The 9,240-nt window shown below is 45.2% G+C and overlaps 1 long non-coding RNA gene across 1 annotated transcript in view; it reads left to right on the top strand.

Annotated features, from left to right (window-relative positions):
- LOC134354092 (uncharacterized) overlaps positions 1–8,097 on the top strand; it is an 82,433-nt gene extending 74,336 nt beyond the window's left edge. Inside the window, exon 4 of the long non-coding RNA XR_010019722.1 lies at positions 7,446–8,097. This is a non-coding gene — a long non-coding RNA (uncharacterized LOC134354092). The remainder of the gene's footprint in view (positions 1–7,445) is intronic.
- The last annotated feature ends 1,143 nt before the right edge of the window (positions 8,098–9,240 follow it).

Raw genomic sequence — 9,240 nt, 5'->3', positions numbered from 1 at the left:
ACTGTGGTTCACCAGCACCATCTTGGACAGCATAATAGGCCTTGAACTCCAGACTCTGTTACCAAACACTAGGCCTCAGGCTCCAGACTAGATAAGCAAACACTGGCCTTGAACTCCAGACTAGATCAGCAAACACTACGCCTTGAACTCCAGATTCCCAGGGCAGGAGGAGCACAGGTTAGGCACAGAGAGAAGCCCCCTCTACATTATCCCATCAAACAATTCCAGAACAGGTACAAGAAGGGTAAGATAAAAATTCGAGCTTCAACGAGCTTCAGTCTCGCCTCTCCGGCCATCCTGCCTGCCTTTTAGCAGGATCGTTTCAGAGTCTGGGACACATCAAAGTATCCGCTTGCCAGTGGGGAAGGAGGTTGTGGTTAGCAGGAGAGGATGTGGTGATGGACCAGATAGCCGAGGAGTAAGCTGCAAAAAAAATACTGAAGCTCGTAGTCGAAGCCTGGAGAAGATTAACCTATGTGGGTGTCAAGCAGACTCTGATCCCAAATGTGCTTAGCTTCACTCAGTTCAATCAGATCATTGGACCCAGGTCCCTAACACTCCTTAGCTCTTAGAAATGCCCTCCCTTGTTGCTTCCGAAAAGTTTCACGCGAGGGCTGTTCCTGTAATCTCTCCGCTTCCTCACCCCCCCCCCCCCCCAGCCATTATCTGGAAAAGGCATGAATTGGATGTGGAACCCCTCCCCCTTTATATTGAGAAGCCGGGGTATAAGACTCTTGCACAAAGTGGTGTCAAGTAACAGGAACTTGATCTGTAAATACCAGGCACCATAGGGGATGGAGAGGCTCACTGAATCAGAAGTCAGAATTGGGTTTTAATATCACCGGCATATGTTGTGAAATTTGTGGCAGCAGTACAATGCAATACTGTACACGATAAATATAGAGAAAAACTGAATTACAGTAAATATCTGTATGTATATTAATTGTCAAGTTAAAACAAGTAATGCAAAAATAGAAATTAATAAGTCGTGAGGTAGTGTCCATGGGTTCAATGTCCATTCAGAAACCAGATTTTCAAGAGGAAGAAACCGTTTCTGAATCGTTGAGTGTGTGCCTTCATGCTCCCTGATGGTAGCAAGGGGAACAAGGCATGAGATGGCTGAGGGGGGTCCTTAATGATGGACGCTGCCTTTTGAGGTACTTACCCTTGAGGGGATGTCCTGGGTACTACGGACACCAAGAACACTTTCATATAAGGGTTTAAAAACGCAAACACGAGGAAATCTGCAAATGCTGGAAATTCAAGCAACACACGTAAAAATTGCTGGTGAACGCAGCAGGCCAGGCAGCATCTCTAGGAAGAGGTACAGTCGGCGTTTCGGGCGGCCTGGCCTGCTGCGTTCACCAGCAATTTTTACGTGTGCTGCTCATATAAGGATTTGTTGTTTATTTTAAAATTTTAGACTCAACAAAAATGACACATAAAGATGAGTTAGATACAGAGTAAAACTTCCCCCCCCTCCACTTCCAACAACTGAAACAAAAAAACAATCTCAAGTGATGTACATCAGGGACTGAGGAGACACCCTTGATACAGTCTCAGCATAATTGGGGCAAATAAAAAAAGATCTTGGAAATCATGAGCTGCAGCAACGCAGAAGGAGGCTACTCAGCCCATTGTGGCTGTGCTGGTAAAATGCCAAAGGAATCCTACCTTCCAGCACTTTGTCCAGTACCCTGAAGGGTACAGATCTTAAGTACTATTTAAGTTTGATGAGCGTTTCTCAAGATCAGAATCATGTTCAGTATCACTGATTATATCATGAAATTTCTTGCTTTGCAGCAGCAGTGCATTTCTGGATGCTGTTTACTTGCTTTTATTGTTGCCTGATTGTTTATTTTCTCCCCCTCTCCGAATACTGGGTGTTCGACGGCCTTCTTTTTGATTTTAATGGGTTCTGCTGTGTTTTGTGGCTGCCTGTAAGGACACGAATGTCAAGGTTGTAGAAAGTACACATACTTTGAAGAGAAGTGTACCTTGAACTTCAATCTATAGCTTTGCTTCCTGCCAGTAAGTTTTGAACCAAATTTGCCACTCTCCCTTGGATCTGCTGCTTTGACCACTCCGACATGTGGGTTAGAGCAGACTGAGACTCCCTGCACACTGACCCATCAAGCAAGCCCAGGGCAAATATAGATTAGAAAAGCAAAAAAAAAACAAGCTGATAACATTAGCTCAGATCCGCTTCCTAGCGATACTGTCTGAGCTGCTGAATATTTCAAGCACCTCTTGTTTCTATTTCAGGCACAGCACAGTTTACATTGAGAGTTAGTCCCTACCTAACCTGTCCTAGGAGCGTTTGATGGGACAATGCAGAAGGAGCTTCGCTATCCCCTCCAACACTGAATGGGGTTAGGTTACAGAGTAAAACTCCACCTACACTGGAGAGGAAGTTTCCAAGAGTGGGAGAGTCTTACGAGCCAGAGGGCCCAACCTCAGAATAGAAGGATGTCCTTTTAGAACAGAGATGAGAAGGAATTTCATTAGCCAGAGGGTGGTGAATCTGTGGAACTCATTGCCACATACAGCAGTGGGGGCCAGGTCATTGACATATTTAAAGCAGAGGTTGATTAGCTTTTAACTATTAAGGGTGTCAAAGGTTACAGGGAGAAGGCAGGAGAATGGGGTTGAGTGGGATAATAAATCAGCCCGATGGAATGGTGGAACAGACCAGATGGGCTGAATGGCCTAATTCTGCCCCTATGCCGTACGGTCTACCCAGTCCCAACGAACACTCGCAGAACAGGTTAGTTACAGAGGAAAGGTATCTCCACGCTCTCCCATCAAAAACTCCCAGTACAGAGACGGCATAAGTTAGCCATGGAGTGAAGCTCCATCTGCTGTGGTCCCACCACCTCCAGGACAGGTAAGGCGTGGGCTAGGCAGGGAGTAAATCTGCCTCCACACCATTGCAAAGCCCTAACTTCACTGCGGCGGAGCAAGAAATGCAACGCAGAGAGGAATTGGAGGGGGGTAGTCAATTTGACAGATTTTTGCACCCACCATTTTGTAAATATTAAAACAAAATAGCCCAAAGCTGCAAATTTCCTGTTTGAAACCACAGGAAGTTCAGCTGAACGTAAGGACAGACTCTTTGACTCATATTTCTGGAGGCGAGGGAGTTTATTTTTTGCTGAGAGGTGTGGAGTGGTTCTGATGCATTTTGCTGATGTGGTCAGCTTTATTGACTTGGTACTCAATACAAAAGTGAAGCTAAAAGGGAGAATTTGGCCGCTTGGAACAATTCAGTGCAAATCTGAGTGGAATCTCGATTTTTGGCTCCTAGTTGTTTTTTATATACATTTGAAGATGAAAGTGAAAATCAAAAAAAGGACACAAGCAGGGGTTATGAGGTTCCATTTCATTCAGGAAGTGATTCCAATTTAATTAGCAGAGGCCTGGGATTGGGTGCTTCAAGTACTTCAAAGGGTTCAAAGGTTATTGGAAACCACAATTTAAAGTTGATGAACCACGAATGTTTCTCCTCCAAATACCTTACACGTCCCTTTATTTTTTGAATAAAATTTAGCTTTAGTCGTCTTTTTCATAAGTGCAAACAAAGTCATTCAGTCAGAAGCAGACTCAGAATCGGAATCAGTTTTCATATCTTTGGCAAATGTCCTGAAATTTGTTGTTTTGCAGCAGCAGTACAATGCAATACATACTAATAAAACTATAATTTATAGTAAGTATATATAAAATATTAAACTACATAAGTAATGCAAAAAGACGGGAAGATACTGAGGAAGTGTTCATGGGTTCATTGTCCATTCAGAAATCTGATAACAGAGGGGAAGAAACTGTTCTTGAATCGTTGAATGTGTGTCTTCAGGCTTCTGTACCTCCTCCTTGATGGTAGCAATGAGAAGAGGGGATGTTCTGGGTGATGGGGGTCCTTAACGATGGATGCCGCCTTTTTGAGGTGTCCTGCACGCTGAGGAGGCCTAGTGCCCATGACGGAGCTGGGGACCTTTATCTTATCCCATTAGCATGGGAGTTCCAATGTGAAGGAACATAAGAAACTGCAGAGAGCAGTGGACTCAGTCATTCGAAAGGCCAGTGATGTTGTGGGGATGGAAATGGACTCTCTGACGGTGGTGTCTGAAAAGAGGATGCTGTCCAAGTTGCATGCCATCTTGGACAATGTCTCCCATCCACTACATACTGTACTGGTTGGGCACAGGAGTACATTCAGCCAGAGACTCATTCCACCGAGATGTAACACAGAGTGTCACAGGAAGTCATTCCTGTCCTGTGGCCATCAAACTTTACAACTCCTCCCTTGGAGGGTCAGACACCCTGAGCCGATAGGCTGGTCCTGGACTTATCTCCTGGCATAATTTACGTATTGCTATTTAACTACTTATGGTTTTATTACTATTTATTATTTATGGTGCAACTGTAATGAAAACCAATTTCCCCTGGGATCAATAAAGTATGACCATGACTATGACTATGACTATAATGCACCATGGGTGCCTCCCTCTCCACGGCCACTGGACCTGTCTCAAAAAGGTGGCATCTATCAACTAGAGTGCCATCATCTGGGCCATGCTATCAGATGGCAGCTACCATTGGACAGGAGGTACAGAAGCACGAGGATCCTGGGAATGAAGGGGTTAACACACAGTACGAGGAGCGTTTGATGGCTCAGGGCCCACACTCTCTTGAGCTTATGGGGTATTTCGCTGAAACTTATTGAATGTGAAATGGCCTAGTTGGAGTGGATGTGGAGAGGACGTTTCCTATCGTGGGGGAGCCTAGGACCAGAGGGCACAGCCTCAGAATAGAAGGGCATTCCTTTAGAACAGAGATAAGGAGGAGTTTCTCTCACCAGCTCGTGGTGAATCTGTGGAATCCACAGATGCCTTTTTAAAGCGGAGGTTGATACGTTCTTGATTGGTAAGGGCGTTGGATGTTATGGTGAGAAGGCAGGAGAAGGGGCTGAAAGCGATATTAAACCAGACATGATGGAATGGGAGTTCTGATTCGATGGGCTGAATCGTTGGTGCACGAAGGGTCACACTCTGTGATTCAGTAACAGCCTCTTCCCCTCTGCCATCCGATTTCTGAATGGACATTGAACCCATGAACACTACCTCACTACTTTTTTATTTCTATTTTTGCACTGATTATTTAATTTAATTATATATATATATATATATATTTACTGTAATTCAGTTTTTTTCCTCTATTATTACGTATTGCATTGTACTGCTGTCACAAAGTTAACAAATTTCGCGAAATACGCTGTTGGTATTAAACCTAATTCCGATTCTGAGTTCTTCTCCTATGCCTCACGGTCTTATTAAATTCCACACCACCAGGCTCAAGAATAGTCACTTCCCTTCAATCATTCAGTTCTTACACCAACCTACACCACTCTAATCACTGCTTCAGCGCAGGGTAACACTTTGACCAGTTCACAATGCATTTTCTTCATTAGTGCTAATTGTGTTCTTCCTAGTATAATTATACTGTGTCTTTCTGCTGTATGGATGACATGTAAGACAAGCCTTTCTTTGTACTTCGGTAATAAACCAATTTACCAAACTAACTTATGTTTAGCTTACATTTTATTTGAGAGTATTGCACCTGGGAGCTGTGTAGCCTCGGTTATAGTGAGAACTAGGCCTCAAGCCTCGGACTTGCCTGCTGCAGCCCGGGTGAGAAGGCCGGGAAGCGTTACAGCGTGGCGCCTGCCCTCGGCTGGGGGCCGGCCTCCCTCATCAGTGCTGCCCTCCCGTGTTCGAGCAGTGGAATGACAGGCTGGATTGCGTGGGTCTGCGCACTGGCGGGAGACTGTACCATCGACTGCTGGCGCTTGCCGCTCGGGGCCTTGGACTATACATATTTGCTCTCTTTTTTCCCCGCGTGATTATGATTCTTTGCTTGCTATTTTGAATGTTTTACACCCTGGCCCCAGAGGAACACTGTCTCGTTCAGCTGTATCTAGGTACGGTTGAATGATAATTAAACTTGATTTGATTTGATTTCATTTTGACATGCCTTTGACGCTGATGCAAGTAAGATTTTCATTGCACCTGTGCATACATAGACTTGGCCACATGACAATAAACTTGACTTTGACTTTGTTGGGAACATCTGCATCCTCTTTTGCTCAGTAACTCTTGTTAACGCGAATGAATTCTTTATTTGTTGTTGTACAAACTTAAATTATCTCCGGGAACAGGTCTCCTGATGTCTGCTGGGGTCGTCCATTGTGTCCGGTGCTCCTGATGCGGCCTCCTCTGTATTGGTGAGACCTGTCGTAAATTGGGGGGCGGGCGGCTTCGTCGGGCACCTCCGCTCCATCCGCCACAAGCGGAACGTCTCGGTGACCAAGCATTTTATTTCCCGTTCCCATTCCCGTTCCGACATGTCGGTCCACAGCCTCCCCTTGAGGCCACCCTGAAGGCGGAGGAGCAACACCTCACATTCTGTCCAGGTAGCCTCCAACCTGGTGGCGTGAACATCGATTTCCAGTAAAAAATCTTCCCTCTCCTCCTCCTCTCTCTATTCCCCACTCTGACCTTTTACCTCCTTTTACCTGCCTATCACTTCCTCCTGGATCCCCTCCTCCTTCCCTTTCTCCTATAGTTCACTCTCATCTCTTATCACATCCCCTCTTTCCCAGCCCTTGACCTTTCCCACCCACCTGGCTACACCTATCACCCTCCAGTTAGCCTCCTTGCCCTCCCCACACCTCTTTATTCTGTCGTCTTCCACCTTCCTTCTCAGTCTCGAGGAAGGGCCTCAGCACGAAACGTTGACTTTTGATTCCCCTCCATAGACGCTGCCTGACCTGCTGAGTCCCCCCAGCGTGTGTGGCTCTGGACTTCCGGCATTTACAGACTTTCTCGTGTTCCTGGTGTCTAAAAGCCTCTGCACAAATTTGCCTCCTAAATAGCTTAGCTATTGCTTCGAGATTATAATCGCTTTGTTTTTGATCTTCCACACCCCCTTGCTCGTGCTAATGTAAATAGATTCCATTAGCAAACAACTGTTGTTAAAAAAAGTTAGTTTAGTTTAGTTTAATTTGTCCCACCCCCATCAGGGAGGAGGTTACACAGCATCCGTGCCAGGACCACCAGACTCAAAACCAGTTCTTTTCCCCAAGCAGTAAGGCTGATCAACACCTCCACCCACTAACTTCACCTCTACTTTATTATTTCCTGTCAGTCACCTTATGTGCAACCTAGCATCACTTTACGGACATACAATCAATCTATGAATATAAGCTGTCTTATGTATTTGCATTTATTGTGTGCTTTGTTGTTATTGTGTTCTTTATCTTTTGTGGGTTTTTTTTTTGTGCTGCACCAGATCCGGAGTATCAATAGTTTTGTTCTCCTTTACACTTGTGTCCAGGAAATGACATTTAACGATCTTGAATCTCGAATCTTTTGTTTCACTTCATTTAGTTCCGTAATCAGAGAGGCACAGCAGCGTCGCGGGCCGGCGCTGCCCGGTCACACGCACGCGACCGATTAACCTACTAACCCGCACGTCTTTATCACGCGGGAGGAAACCCACGCGGCCACGGGGAGAACGTACAGACTCCTTACGGGCAGAGGCAGGATTGACCCTGGGTCACTGGCGCTGTCGGAGCGTCACGTTAACCTGGTCAACGTTTCTCTGTACTGTAGCTGAGGTCCTCAAGCCCCAGCAACATGCTTGTACTGTAAGTATATGTATATAAGCTGTACGCCAATAAATAAATAAAAGTCTCAAATGTTTCTGCTTCTATAACCACCCTGGCAGTTCATTCCAGACACCCAACACCCACTCACGAACTCCACCACACCTTCAGTATTTCCTGCCAGTCACATCGTGTACAGTCCAGCGTCACTTCATGTTCACAATCTGTGAACATAAGCTATCTTACTCATATTTATTGTGTGTTTTGTTATTAGAAACACAGAAATCTACAGCACATTACAGGCCTTTCGGCCCACAATGTTGTGCTGACCATGTAACCTAATAGTCATAGTCATAGTCATACTTTATTGATCCCGGGGGAAATTGGTTTTCATTACAGTTGCACCATAAATAATTAAATAGTAATAAAACCATAAATAGTTAAATAGTAATATGTAAATTATGCCAGGAAATAAGTCTAGGACCAGCCTATTGGCTCAGGGTGTCTGACCCTCCAAGGGAGGAGTTGTAAAGTTTGATGGCCACAGGCAGGAATGACTTCCTATGACGCTCTGTGTTGCATCTCGGTGGAATGAGTCTCTGGCTGAATGTACTCCTGTGCCCAGCCAGTACATTATGTAGTGGATGGGAGACATTGTCCAAGACGGCCTACTCTAAAAACTGCCTAGAATTTCCCTTCCGCAGAGCCCTCTATTTTTCTAAGCTCCATGTACCTATCTAAGAGTCTCTTAAAAGACCCTACTGTATCCACCTCTACCACTGTTGCCGGCAGTGCATTCCATGCACCCACTGCGCTCTGTGTGAAAAACTTACCCCTGACCTCCCCTCTGTACCTACTTCCAAGCACCTTAAAACAATGCCCCCTGACTGTGGTATTTATCGTTTGCGTTTTTTTTGTGCTATATTGGATCTGGAGTAACAATTATTTTCATTCTCCTTTACACTTATGAATGGGAAATTATATTAAACAACTTGCCCCTCCTTTGAAATGACCCCCTCTCGCCTTAGATGCATGCCCACTGGTGAAAGATACTGTCTGTCTACTCTATCTATGCCTCTCACAATCTTATAAACATTCTCACAATCTTTGATGGAGAGTGGATGTGAAAGCACAGAGGAACATCTGAAGAAATCTCTGAAACGCCCATTTGCTGCTGTCATTACTGTGTGGTCAGGAATCTTTCGCAGGGTAGGCCTCAAAATCCCTGGCCTTGCCCGCTTTTGGCGACCGAGAAGGAGGTCAAATCGTTCGGGCAGAGGTGGCGCTCAGTACTCGGTGTCGGAGAGCTGATCAGAGCTCGAAGTTTTCGGATGACTCAGAGTCAGACTGTGGTCGGTATGGCAGGGAGAGTTTTTCTTCCTTCTCCCGTCTGCGTGAGATGTGGGACATTTGAGAGACTTTGAACTTTACTGTGCTCATGGACTTCTTCATCAAGTTATGGTATTGTGCACTGTAGTAACTATATGTTATAATTATGTGGTTTTGTTAGTTTTTTCAGTCTTGGTCTGTCCTGTGTTTTGTGATATCACACCGGAGGAAATATTGTATCATTTCTT

Source organism: Mobula hypostoma, chromosome 11 (assembly GCF_963921235.1).
Source record: "Mobula hypostoma chromosome 11, sMobHyp1.1, whole genome shotgun sequence".
Taxonomy (NCBI): Eukaryota; Metazoa; Chordata; class Chondrichthyes; order Myliobatiformes; family Myliobatidae; genus Mobula; species Mobula hypostoma.
The sequence above is the reverse complement of the archived record's forward strand: the minus strand, read 5'-3'. Positions and strand labels throughout refer to the sequence as shown.